Here is a 15115-nt window from a genome sequence, read left to right as displayed (position 1 = left end):
GTAACTCAAAGAATAAAGGGTTGCTTTTGGCTCACAGTTTGAGGGCACAGTCAAGAAAGACATAGAGGCAGAACCACAGGCAGTTGGGCACATTGTATCCTCAGTCAGAAAGCAGAGGGATGGATATGGAGACTCCGTTCACTTTCTCCTTTCCATTCAGTCCAAGATCCCAGCACGCAGAATGGTATTCTTTCTTCAGTTAAAACCCACAGACATACCAAGAGGTATGTTTCTGTACTGAATCTAAATCCAGTTAAATTGAAAATTATGATTAACCAACATGAGAGGCCATCCCAAGTTCAGTACATTGATTTTTTTTCAAGATCTTAGGACAGGCCTGGTGGCAATCAAAACTAGCTTCAGCTACCAACTGAAGTCACTTGGGAAAATGGAGCTAAAATTGAGGAATTGCCTACATCAGACTGGCCTGAGGCATTTTATTTTTTAATAATTTATTTATTATTATTTTTGTGCATTGGTGTTTTGCCTACAGTATGTCTGTGTGATGGAGCCAGATCCCCTATAATGGAGTTACAGACCATTGTGAGCTGCCATATGGATGCTGGGAACTGAACCTGGGTCCTCTGGATGAGAAGCCAGTGTTCTTAACCTCTAAGCCATCTCTCCAGCCCCGTGATGTGTTTTCTTAATTGCTAATTGATGTAGGACAGTCCATCCCACTGTTCGTAGTGTCATCCCAAGGAAGATTGGCCTGGCTGTATAAGAAACATAGCTGAGCAAATCAGAGTGAGTGATCCGGTAAGTAGCATTCCTCCCCTGTCTCCTGCTACAGGTTCTTGTCTTGAGTTCCTGTCTTAGCTTCCCTCCATGATGGACTGTAACCTGCAGGATGAATAACACCCTGCCTTTCCCTACCTGTTTTGTTCAGTGTTTCATCATAGTAACAGAGAGAAAACAGTGACAGTGGTACATATCTGTAATTCAAGCACTGAGGAGGTTGAGACAGGGAGAGCACCAGGAGATTGGGGACAACCCAGGTTACATAGTAACAACATGTCACCGAACAAATAATCATCAATCAAAAAGAACTTGAACCATACTTGAGGCTTGCACATCCCCAGAGTGTAATACTCAGCACACGTGAAAGTGTTTCCATATTCCACCTAGGTGTGTGGTTTAGAATCATACACTGAAATTTTGCAACACTTTGTGTTTTCAACTGTTTCCACAGCTAATAATTCCAGTTCAGATCATAAACATTGTGGCCTTGTTAAAGTTATAGACACAAGGCACAGTCCAGAAACTAGCCATCTGCCCTGCATGAAGAAGTTGGTCCTTTATTACTGACAAGAACACAGATTCTTCCACTTTAAGGAATTGGCCCATCACCCCATGGGTTGTTCAACTCTGGATGAAAGGTACACCTGTTTATTTGTGCATGGTTCTGCACTGACGTATGTGGAGGCATCCTGTGTTTATGTTGTCTTCTATGTTCTGTGTAATCTATACTGAGAAAGCTAATTATTAAACCCTGAAAGTGTGCCCAGAGGCTATTGTGAGAGATGCATCCAAAAAATAATCTAAAAATAACTAAGCAATAAATAACCATTTGCAGATGGGAATTGTTCATGCAGTATTCTAAGCAACAGTGAGTTTTGTTTGTTTGTTTGTTTGCTTTTAGACATGGTATTTTTGCAGTTTTTTACTAGGTATACTAAATTCAGTCTATTTAAGGCAGATCATTTAAATTACAGTGTGATAAAATTGACTGGCTCAAAATTAATGTTACTTTAAAAGACAATATTGAACTATGGCTTTTATGTTAGAAGCCCGTTGCTTGTGCATATCCTTATACATTATTAAAAGCTCCCAGGGAATCATTTCTGAGAGGGAGGCAGAGCATGCCGATCATTATTTTAGATTATATTGTCAAAAATGCAAGGGCCACTCTTCAAAGTAATAACTTGACTGCTCAGTGTTTTATTTGTTCACATTCACCGACAGTGAAAAAGTATAAAAGAAAAAAACTAGACATAAGATGTCTCTTGTGCCTTGGGAACATGCTATATGAATGTGGTTGCTGAAAGCTGAAGTGGTTGCATTGAAAGACTTAGAAATGTAAGAGAACAAGAGACTCTTAGTTACAGTGTCATACCAATCTTTACAGGGCCATCAGATGGCAGTAAGTGAGCAAGACTTAGTGCCAGCTTACACAGGATTGAGCATGATTTTTGGTAACACTGAATGACTTGTTGCAGGGATTCTCAACCTTCCTAATGCTGCAACCCTTTAATACAGTTCCTCATGTTGTACTGACTTCTAACCATAAAATTATTTCATTGCTACTGTTATGAATCATAATGTAAATAAATGTAAAATGTAAATGTGATATGCAGTGACCCCTGCGAAAGGGTCATTCACCCCCAGGTTGAGAACCACTGGACTCAAACAAAATGTTTAGTGTGCTTTTCAAGGATGCTCTTGTTTATATGGTCTTCTGTCATTACTAATGCATGTACAGCTAGTGGTCTGGCCATGTGCTTCAGACTTGTTCAATAAAGCCACAGTGCTTCTATTTAACAATGCAATTAATTTTCCTATTCACAAAAATACCCATCCATCAAGTAAAAGACTTTGGCTCTGGTTTTAGGATTCAAGAAAAATAGAGTCATACACTTACTGTAGCGTAACTTGTTGGATATTTCCTCTGTTGAACATAATGTGTGGAAAGAATAATGTGACTCTTTTATGCCCTTTCTGGTGAAATACAGCTCAACAGAGCAAAAATACAGACTATAAAATTCCAAAATCTCATCACTTATGAGGCAGAAATCATAAATTAAAAAAACATAAATTTCTTACATTTTCCAAAAGTAGTGCTCAATGCTAATAAAGGATAATGATAGACAGATCCAGGTGTAGTCATGAAATCTCTAAAATTATTTATCAGTGCTTGAAAGGCTGAGATAGATGGATCATGCATGAGTTTGAAGCTAGTCTGAGTAACACAGTGAGTATAAGGCCAGCATTGCAACAAGTGAGATCCAGTCTCAGTAAATAAGTGAAACTTTAAAGCAGATTACTATGTATCTATTATAAGAAATCTATGAGAACTAAAGGAAGGGTTGGGGGTAAGACTGGGGGAGTGGGAGGAGCGATGAGAGGGGGATCTGTGGTTGGTATGTAAAATAAACAAAAAATTCTTAATAAAGGAAAAGTTAAAAAAAAGAAAATTGAATCACAAAAAAATGAGAAACAAATGTATCTGACAATTGAAATTATTTTATTTAAATTATATAGAGAATATTCATTAATGAATAATGAAAGTCTCAAAGAAATGGTGAGGGACCTAAGTTTATATAGATGGTGATAAGGATCTCACCATGGTTATAAGCTGGGGAAAGTATGGGAACGAATCTTAGAACATGCAAGGATAGGCTGGTGTTTGGGTTTCTATGTTGGGTGAAGAATGATTAAAGATATTCTGAGTGATTTTTGTTGTCATTATTTCTTTAGACCTCATTGAGCCATCTGTTGAAAGGTCATAGCAGGGCTGGAGAGATGGCTCTGTGGATAATGCTCTTTCTGTGCAAACTTGACTACCTGGATTCATGTCCTCAAACCCCCATAAAAAGCCAGATGTGGTAGTGTGCATGTTTTTAATCCCAGAACACTCTTGTAAGGAGTTGTAAAACTGGGACAAGAGAATCCCAGGGCCAGATAGCCTAGAATATACAACAGTGAACAAGAGTAAAGACCTTGTATTTTAAGAAAGGTGCAAGCTGAGGCCTGACACTTAAAGTTGACCTTTGACCTCACTACACATTCTGTAGCATGTGCACATCTGTACTTGCGTGCACACTTCACACACACACACACACACACACACACACACACACACACACACACGAAAGGTCATAACAGAGATTATTGATTCAGAGCTCCATATAAAAGATGGATGCTGAGTATGACAAAGACAAATACTCACATAGAAGTCTACAAGAGTCAGTTGCTAAACTCGGTGCAACTAGTTTGATGCATCGTGCAATTCAGAAATCTTCCATTATACAACACCCTTGTTTAAGGGCATTGAAGCTCCCCAGCTAGTGTGTAGATAGATACTCTTGGTGATGCTGTGCACAGTTATGCTTGCCTCTGCAGCCTAAGTGATAATAAAGACATACTAAAGTCACCATAAAAACAACCCTAAGAACCAAGTCAATAATCTAAAAATGACATCACTTTAACAGAGGACAAGTCTAAATTCTAGCTATAGAGTGATATAGCATTTGACAATAAAGTGCTTAACTTTAACGAGCATTATCCATGGCAGATGAAGTTCTTATGCAACAAATTTGTTATATACTTTCCAGAGAACATAATTCCTCAAACCAGCAAAAATGAACACATTCACTAATAAGCTAGGATAGTTATATATTATTGTCAACCTATTTAGATTATGGAATCAGTGAAACACCTCTCCATCTGTACCTGTGTCTTTCCATAGAGACAATACCCACCCTGAATATGGCATCGCAATCCATGTTCTGGGATCTACAGCTGAGGCCTGATCTGCTCAGGTGTGAGCATCATGTTGCTGCTGAGAGTCACCCTGACAACCATGCCTTTCCAGCTGTGCTGACTGTACCCTCGAACTGTGGGTTAAAATAAACCTTTTCTTACTGGGCAGGTATTTGCTCACAACAATGAACGTAACTACTTCAAGGCCCAAGCATATAGTCTGCCTATAGCATATGAGGGTAAAAAGCAAAAGTATATAAATGTAAAACTGTGATACAAAAATACTATTTCAATATTCTGTTACTTGAATCTAATCTATATCTAATAAATGACTATTTAATATCAGTCTAAGTTTTGCCTCCTAAAGATCTTAGAAATTGCCTTTTAGTTAGCATACTAAGGAATATAACTACTTATGAAATAAGTATTTTGAAATAATGGTCTGATTTTTAAATATAATGTATAATTTTCATATCTTCAACACTAAGATGAAATATTACCATATTTACCAGTAAACCTATGTACATTTAGAAAACACATATGCAAAAATAATAAAGGTATATTAGTGTTATATTTAATGCAAGTCAGAGAAGGCAGCTGTTCCTATTAAATTAAAACTTTAAAATCTTATTTGCCAACTATTTGCCTAAATTATATGAACTTGAAATCTATATGTGAGTTGGTCTCTCTAAGGATAACTTCAAATTTTAACATACTAACAATCTTAGTAATTTCATTTCTTTAATTCCTGAGAATTTTTTAAATATTTAGTATATGTAAATAACTATTTATTTCTAAATCTGTCAGAATAGAAATCCTATCCTTTCCAGTCAAATTTGAAAATGGCATCTGTACATAAAGTAAGAACATACACACAGTAAAAGGTGAAAGGTAAAGGCTTTTGAATGACAGGCATACACATAAGGGGGAGCTTATGAGCAACATTCTAACATTTCAGAGTGAGTCTCACAAGCACAGATGTGCACTGTTCTCTGCCTAGTGTTTACAGGTTCCTAGCTGATTAAAGTTCAAAATGCTGGTGTTAAAGAGCTCGCACAGGAGGTTAAGAGTGATGAGGAACTCAGCTTGTCTACCCAGCACTCATGGAAGAAGCCAGTTCTGGATGCAGAGTACTACAGACCAGTGCTAGAGCGTGGACTGAGGGATTAAAACAGAAGAATCCTGGGATGAGAAGCAGTTCCTGGCTGCCAATCTAGCAAAACCAATGAGCATTGGGCTCAGGGAGAGATCCTATCTAAAATATAATAAGGTGATGAGTAAGAAGAGGACATGTGATTTCTCCCCTTGGCCTCCACAAGCACATCCATGGAAGGGTGTAAAGGTACCCTTCACCCTTTAACATTGACACTTTCACCCACCTGCACATGCCTACCCACCCTCTCTCCAAAATACACACAAAAACACACACAGAAGACTAACAAACCAGTGTACCTAGTATCTTTTACCTGATACACACATACTTTCCATTAATCATTCATTCCTTTACAGAAATAAGCAAGCAGTCCAACGACAAAGCCAGCACCAAAAGACTCCAAGTCACATCCTTATGGTACTTCCCATGCACAAGCACTCATAACACAAGTTTAGGAATCAAGCTCACCACTGGGTTACAGCAGAGGCCTCCAGGGAACCTTCCCTGAACATGGAAAAGTTACTACAACAAGAAAGCCTGGTCCTAGGCTACAGTTCACAATCCCAGAGAAGCTAAGTAACAAGGAGGATCCTAAGAGCGACATGCATGGATCCCCCTAAGAAGAGGAAATAGATAAGATCTCCTGAGTAAATTGGGAGCCTGGGGGAGGGAGGTAAGGGAAGGTTAGGAAGAGAACATGAGAGAATGGGATGGTCGAGTTGGGAGAGGGACAGAAAGGGAGAGCAAGGAAAGATTTCTTGAAAGAGGGAGCTATTATGGAGTTAGGGAGAAACCTAGTGCTAGGGAAATTCCCAGGAGCCCACAAGGATGAGCCCAGCTAAGACTCCAAGCAATAGTGGAGAGGGACCCTGAATTGTCCTTACCCTGTATTAAGATCAATAACTACACAAATTGTCATCATGGAACCGTCATCCAGTAACTGATGGAAGCAGAAACAGAGATCCACAGCTAAGAACTGGGTGGAGCTCCCAGAGTCCAGTCCAAGAGAGAGAGGAGGAACTGGCAGTGGGACCAGGACCTAGGATATGAACTGGCTTTTTGGAGCCCAATCCCTGTGGAGGAATACCTTGCTCAGCCTTGATACAGGGGTGAGGGGCTTGGTCCTGCCTCAACTTGATATGCCGGACTTTGTTGACTCCTCATGGGTGGGCCTTACCCTCTCTGAGAAATGGATTGGGGATGGGGGGGGAAACTGTGGTTAGTATGCAAAATGGAAAAAAAAACCTTTTAAATTAAAAAAAAAAAAAAAAAAAGGAAAAAAGAAAGCCCAGTCCTATGTAAGTTACGGGAGCAAACCTGAAAGAGATTGTGCCAGACGAGGGGAATATTTTCTCTAGATCCCTGCAATAGAATGCTCACTTGCTAACGAGAAAGCATGAAAGAAAACAAAGGAGGCTCTAAGACTCCTAGAGGCATATAAAGCCACTTAGGAATTTGTGGGCTAACAAAGAATGTAGGTGAGTCTTGTCTGGAAATGCACTAGTTCAGGATGGCTCTGAAGAGTGACAGCATTTCTTCACCATTGCTACTTTCTAGGAGAGAACCCAACTGTTCCTTTGCTTTTTATAGAGACTGCTTACTCAGAAAGGGCCCAGGTTGTCAGGTACTGCTGGAGAAGACAGTGCACTTGCCAGTGTACTTAAGTGCTGGGGTCCCACCCTGCCTGTGTCCTTCAGTAGATTATGACTTTGGGAACACACATAATTTCATTCTTAATTTCCTATTCATCTTCCTGGGCATTGAAACAGTAGCCTCATCATAAAGTTTTTATGACTCAATAAAGCTATAAAATTCTAGAAGGAGATTGTACTAATAGGTAAGTTGTCATAAATGAAAGTGAACCATTGTCACCTTAGCTGTTTAAAACTAAATGAATGCTGTAAGCAAATGTATTCTATTCCAGAGGCCTATAAGACATAGTAAACCTTTTTATAACACCATGAGTGTATTTTATTATTTAATCTGCCAAGTTGGATTGTTAATTCAAATGGAAATTTTAATGCTCTTTAATATAATAATTAGAGATTTTGTCATTAGGACAGAGGGATAGTGTAAACCTGTTCATTAAAGGTAAATGCAAAGAAGCCTAGTTGTCCCCAAGTAATCAAATGAATACTAACAAATTAAGCCAAAATCATAGTCAGAAAGAGCAGAATGATGTCTTTCTGAACTTGGTTACTTTTTTTTTTCTTTTTCCCATTCCAGTAAATGCAAACTGCATATCAGCTGTGTAAGGGTGGTGCAGGCATTAGATTTCTTTCATCTTAACATCTGCTTTCCTTTGGGGAAAGGAAATAAATGGCAAGAGAGCATGGTTTGAACTTCCATTGTTGAAGAACAGAGCACAAAGGAGTCGCAGAAACTCTTAAACAACCGTGTGTTTCTCCCTTCCCACTCACAGCTTGGTCACAGGATTAGTCTACATTTCTTTCCATTCTAAGTCCCCAACCAAAGATATGCAGCTCGATGCCATCTTATGAACTCTATATTTTCAAGAAGAAAAATTGTTTATGCTGCTTTCTTTGACTCCCTTTGTAGTCTTTTAAAGAGCATCTTTTAAAGGTGGGAGTGGTGGTAAGATGAGGGAGTAGTTTGTGTTCATTTGGGCCCCTTCCCTTGCCTTATGCATTTTGCATTGCAAAGGGTGTTAGAATAAATGTCTTGTTTGGGAGCAGAATAGAACTAATAGCTACAAAATTACTTGTTTTTAAAGCATCTTTTCTTATTGTACATCTGTATTTGTGTGTAGGTGCACATGTGAGACACCACACACACACACACACACACACACACACACACACACACACACACACACGGATATCAGAGAACAACCAGAAGGAGTGAGGTGAGTTCTTTCACCCTGTGGACCCTGGGTATTGAACCCAAGTTGTCAGACTTGGTGGCAAGAACCTTCACCTGCTGAGCCGTCTTGCCAGTCGTACGGAATCATTGAGATCATGCAATACGTTAGAAATAAGACGATTTCCAAAATACACAACTGGACACGAGGCAGAGATCGATGGATAGTGACGAGCTCTGGCCCAACAGATATGTCTGTAATGTAGCTCCTGTGTGTGGCCATGGTTCAGGAAACATCACGGGAGAGCGGAGCTGGAAGATGTTAAGAGCCAGGCTACCAGGAAATCTGCTATAAGATTATGTCTCCTAGAAATGCCTATCCAAACAAAACCTGAACAATGACAATATCTGTGTACACGTTGTCTTAGTCACTGTTCTATTGCTGTGAAGAGGAATCATAACCATTGCAACTCTTATAAGCAAACACATTAGTTGGGGAACTTGTTTACAGTTTTAAAGGGTTAGTCTGTTATCAGCATGGTTGGGAGCATGGCAGCTCACAGGCAGGTGCTGGAGCAGAAGCTGAAGGTTACATCCTGATATACAGGCAGAGAGAGAGACTAGTCTTGGCTTGGGCTTCTGAAACATTAATGGCCACTCCCAGTGACACACTTCCTCCAACAAGGTCACACCTACTCCAATAAGGCCTTACCTCCTAATCTAATCCTTTTAGTCTTTTCAAATAGTTCCACTACCTAGTAACTAAGCAATCAAATATATGGAAAAAATATGCGAGCCTATAGGGGCCATTCTTTTTTGGTTATTTGTTTGTTTGGTTGGCTGGTTGGTTTTTAAAGACAGTTTCTCCATGTAGCCCTGGCTGTCCTAGAAATAGCTCTGTAGACCAGAGCGGCCTCAAACTCAGATATCTACCTGCCTCTGCCTCCAGAGTGCTGGAACTAAAGGAAGGTGTGCACCACTATGCTCTGCTTTTGGGGACCATTATTATCCAAACTACCACACATACTAATGGGGAAGAGGGGGAAAAAATCTCTCAATACCCCACCCCTAGACAAAGAACTACAGACAATAATGATTGCTGAGCAAGGGAGAATTAAACCCTTCCAGGGATGAGCCCCCTAATTGGTTATCCAATATGAAGTGGTCATCCCAGAAAATCATATACACACAAACAATGAAACTGGACCTGGTGGGTTGTGTTTACATATTTGTGAATATATATATATATATATATATATATATATATAATATATATAATACATATATGATATATACATATATATATCAATAATAATCAAAGACAATAGCCATAGACTTGAGAGAAAGGCTAAAGAGTGTGAGATTAGGGAAAATAAAGGGAAGGGGATAATATAATGATATTTTAATTTTAAAGTGTATTTAAAAAGGAAGAATAAAAGAAAGAAAAAATAAGACAAAACTTTCATTCAATCCAAAAACTTAGCAAAATGATAACAAGCAACTGTGGAAAAGGGAAGTACAGCCTTATACCATTTCAACTCCACCTAGACTCAAAAGACTACCCAATGTGACCTTCCTGCAACAGCAAATGCTAAACAAGATGTGTGTAGGTGCCCTGCAAAGTTTCATGTCCTTCACCCAAATTCTCATTCCATTACCTAAAGACCATGGGCAAATAGCTTAACAACTCTAAGCTCTAATTTCTTCCTCTGTGAGAAGTGAGGACAATAGAAATCCACAAATTGAAGAATTAGTGTGAGGATTCAAAGAGAAAATCTCAATGTTTAGCTCAGTTCCTAGCCCATGGTGATTACTTTAATGAAGATTAGACATGGTACTACCTCAGTGGAATGAACTACACAAGTAGTAAATGTTATAAAGAATCTTTAAAGCAGGTGCACGGCAGTCTACAATTAATGTATTCAGCAGTATATAATTAAATTGTAGAGTGAAACAGGCATCAGCATCGTAGAAAGTCAAAAGGAAGAAGAGAAGTGGCATCAATAGGGAAATTGTGCCCTGGGTAGCAGGTAGTAAGCTCTTGGTAAATATTAGATGTTTTCGTTACCACTGCAGAACAAGTAGAGTTAGCAGAGGATGGCAAGGTTGAAGGGAAACTCAACAAATGAGTGAGATGAGAATTGTACAAGGCTCTCTTGCATAATGACATGTCAGGAGAGAAGTCACTGGCGGGGAAATTATTGTGTTAGACCACTAACATAAAATTTTCAGTCTAATAAGAGCTAGCAGAAACAAGCTCCGGCTTCTCTTAGACAGTTGTTGTCATTCTTATTCTTATTCTCATTAGTAAAAAGCTTCTTTTCCTTGTAGTGTACATGTGCTAGATGCTGTGATAGTAAGCCAAAAAATGGCCTCCAAAGAAATTCATCCCTATGCTGACCCTCAAACACGTGGATATCACCTGAGTTAGAAAATGTGTCTTTTCAGGCTTAATTAAGGATCTCAAGAGGAAGATATCTGCCTGGATTATGCATGCAGGCCCTACCACATCACAGAAGAAACACATTGATGAGCCACAAAAGAGGTAAGGTGACCCCAAAAGCACAGAAGGAACAATGCACAGAAACTGAAGGTGAAGGCACCAGAGGCCAAAGAAGCAAAGCACGGACAACCTTCCAGCACATCATAAGAAGCAAGGCAGCGATGTCACTTTGATTTCTAATTTCTGCCCCAAGAAATGTGAAAGGATGGATTTATGTTTATTGGATTAACCACCAACATTGTGGTATTATTTTATAACAGCCACAGAAAACAAACTATGCCAATTATTATCTTTCTAGCCTCTGGCTTTTATAATCTTGCCATTATCATCAATATGGGTGTTTCAGGAATACTCAAGGGACACAGCTACTCTAGCCTAGAGGAAGAGTCAAAGGGGCCTCTTAAAGAAGGATTACCCAAAATACAATTAGCTAGATGGGGAGGCCTCAGCTAAGATATGAACTTACAGGAATACAATGCAGGCAGAAGCACCACATGGAAGTATAAGAGACTGAGCCAAGTTTAGAGATGCTCAAGAACACAAGAGTCTAGAAAAGAGCACTAGGCGATGGTCCAGGATGGAGGGACTCACATAAGTCTGGGATGGAGGTCCTAAAAGACAGAGTGAGATGAGCCTGGTATGGACACCATACCAAGGAGACTAGTCACTGGCTAAGACCAGACTGCTTTGGCCAGTCAACCTGGTACAGAGAGCTTATGTCCTTTCCAGTGTTAAGAATATGTAGAGGTAAGGTCTTTGGGATTGATTCGGTCACAAATGAGACTATCGCTTTTTTAAAAGCTCCTCCTGAGACCTCCCTTCCCCTTCTGACATGAGAAAAGGCAGCAAGAATATGTTGGCCATCTATGGGGTTGGGGGTGTACACTAGATGTCCAGCACCCAGAACTGTGAAGTTAAACCTCACCTAGTTGTAGCCCATCTTTCTTATGCTGTGACTAAGACACAGGTCAACCACTAGCCTTTGATAAATAATAGATTGCAGGATTATCTTAAATTATGATCCTGCAGGACAGTAAGAGCAGAAAGAGGAGTTAAATACATATGGAAATTGACATGTGCTCTCCAGGGTTGTATAGAAATCAGGTGGTAGCCCCAGAAGAAAATCAATAGCCACTACATCTATTTGTGGCTTTTTGTCCACTGAAATGTGTTCATGGGTGAATTTAGAAGGCATACTAACAAAGCCAAAACAATCAGTCTTGGGGAGGAGAGCCAAAAAGAAAGAAAATCCTGACAAACTTTTTTTTAAAAAACTATAGTTACAAGGCTTAGTATCACTGACATTTTTCCATTTAATTAGCTGAATTTGAAGGGCTTATCAAACTCAACTTTGTTCCTTCAAACACCATAACACTGAAATCTATGAACAGTCCTTGTTTCTGTGTTAACAGAATATATTAAAGGCAGTAGGAAAACATTCAGCTGCCCTATCCAGTTAAACCTACAAATAAGAATAATTAATACAGGCAGATTTAACTTTAGGGAGCTGTGCTAGTGAGGGCAACTAACATTGGTTATGTCACAATGGGATGTAGGGAGAGAGATTAAGGGAGGGCAATTCAAAACACACCCTGTTTGAAAATGTCATAGTGATATCTAATGCTCTGTATGTTAATTTCTTAAATAGAAAGTAAATTTAAACTAAAAAGAAAACAAACAGGAGAAGAGAAAACCTCAGTTTTGCTTTGCCACTTGCTAAATCTGACGTGTCTTGGCAACTGTACCTGGCACTTTATAAAAATATACTTGAAATTATCTGGTGAAAGAGTATAAACGCCCCCTTCAACTCAGAAAGATAAGATTCTGTCTAAAACTCATTGTTTAGAAAAATAATGTATCATCCCAAATGCTGGAAATGTTCAGAACTTTTGTCATCTATGAAATATAAAATTATTTTTAACCCACTGACTCCAATAAGTTCTGTCAGTATGAGCATGGGTGCAGGATCATCTATTAGGGTACAGGAAACTACCAAGGGCCCCACCTCTAAGAGAAACTTACTGTCTCCCCCCTATCAGCCATCATGTGCCAATAAATCCTCAGCTAGGGGTAGATCATGGTGATATTCTTCCTAACCATTTGAATTTTTGACTGGCTTGGTCTTGTCCAGGCATTATGCAGGCAACCACAGCCACTGTGAATTCATATGTGTCATAGCCCTGTGCAAGCCAATCCTTAGCTCTTATAATCTTTACATCGCCTTCCTCTAAATGATCCCTGAGCCTTGGGAACATGGGGTATAATATGAATGTCCTCATTTGGAGCTGAGCACTCCACGATCATCTATTCTCTGACCAGTTGTGATCTCTGTATTGACCACCATTCATTTATATTAATGCATGTATGGAATTCTCAAAGAACAAGGAAAAAATGTACTTATAAATCATAAAGTTGTGATAGTTCCTTTTTAAGCCTATATCTATATCAGTTTCTGAAGGGAATCTGTCTTCATCAGCCTACATACAAGGGTAGAAAAGAGGGCAGGAAAAGAGTAAGGTAATCAGGCTTAGCTGTGACATCTGTAGGAAACCAGAGGGAAAGTTCAGGAGGGATCACAGTAGCTTGAAATGCAACAAAGTGAATTCTTTCCATAGCACCCAACACTCTCCACAAATGGGAAACTGCACAAGCTCTCTTAGGTCAGATCCTTCTTCTTTTCTCATCTGTCTTCTTTTAAATAGATACCAGTTGCTCACCACCATCCTCTCCTAACTTCCCTCTTAGGAACAACACCTGGAGTAGCATGGCCTTTTATATGGCCATCATTACCACTTCTGTATCACTCCATAGGCCTCATAATAAACCCTCTTATTTCGACTCTTCTTCCTCAAGATAGTTCTCATCACCTCATCACCTCTAGAAGTTAGCTATTTAAATAAGTCATAAAATAAATACCTCATTTAAATGACTCCCCCTACTGTTGAGAACATCTAGCTTCCTTATGATAACCCACAAGTTCTAGACGACCAGAAAATACCTCTATTTCTGACCTCAGCAGTATTTCCTTCCTTCTTCCTTTGTTTCCTTTCCTTTCTTTTCTTTTGTTGAGACAGATTCTCACTGTGTAGCCCAAGCTAGCCTGTAAATTACAGTCCTCCTGCCTTAGCCTCCCAAATACTGGGGTTATAGCTGAGTGCCACCATACCTAGATGCCTTCCAGTTTCCTAAACATACCAAACTGCCTCCATGTTGGGGACCTCTGCCCTCAGAGTGTTCTGGCATTCTTCTGTCTGAAAGGCCTGATCATCTCAGTTCTTTGCATGTCTGACTCTTGGTTGTCATTCAAGTGATACTCTCCTCTGAAACCAAAACCCCAAAGCTTCATCCCCAACACTGTGTTCTGTCTCACACTCTGCACTGCAATGATCATTGCCCAAAGTACTCCTTACTTATTTTTTTTCCTAGAATGAAAATATTTTTGATACTAGAAGCTTTTCATCACACTACTACCCAGAGCTTAAGGAGTATTCAATAAATATGTGTTAAAGAGGAGGAAGAAAGGGAGAAGGAAGAAAGGAAAGGAGAAAACAAGATCTGATTTCAAGGCCAGTTGCAGCTACATAGCAAGTCCAAAAACAGCCTGGGCTACATGAGATGCTACTCAAAACAACAACAAGAAGAAGCAAAAAAATTCCAGCTAACTGGATCTAGAAGTAATCAAAATACATTCTGACTTAGCAGACCCACCAGCTAAAGAACATGAAATTGGGTGCGTTTCTATATAACAGGACCAGTGAGCTGGCTCTATGGGTAAATGCGTTTGCCTCTAAGCCTGGTAACTGATGACCTAAGTTTGATCCCCATAATCCACATAGTGTAAAGTGGGAACCAACCACTCTCTCAAAATGGATGCTATACCATATGGATCAAATTGCTGATAGTTTTTAATTGCTTGATATGTATAAATGTTTAGCTTCATTTCTTTTTTTAATTTAATTTTATTTTATTTTACAATACAATTCAATTCTACATATCAGCCACAGATTCCCTTGTTCTCCCCCCTCCCACTCCCCTCCTTTCCCCCCCAGCCCACCCCCCCCATTCCCACCTCCTCCAGGGCAAAGCCTCCCCCACGGACTGAGATCAACCTAGCTTCATTTCTGTTTTATTGCTCCTATGAGTGTATGTGGAAGTCA

General features: G+C 39.5%; 1 long non-coding RNA gene across 1 annotated transcript; it reads left to right on the top strand.

The window, feature by feature from the left end:
- The first annotated feature begins 600 nt into the window (after positions 1–600).
- Positions 601–14523, top strand: LOC114702115. Its single transcript, XR_003735927.2, has 4 exons — positions 601–759; positions 1193–1379; positions 10904–11000; positions 14385–14523. It is a non-coding gene; the product is annotated as an uncharacterized LOC114702115 (long non-coding RNA).
- Positions 14524–15115: the final 592 nt, after the last annotated feature.

The sequence above is a fragment of the Peromyscus leucopus genome, chromosome 4, assembly GCF_004664715.2.
Source record: "Peromyscus leucopus breed LL Stock chromosome 4, UCI_PerLeu_2.1, whole genome shotgun sequence".
Taxonomy (NCBI): Eukaryota; Metazoa; Chordata; class Mammalia; order Rodentia; family Cricetidae; genus Peromyscus; species Peromyscus leucopus.
This window is presented reverse-complemented; position numbering and strand designations above follow the sequence as displayed.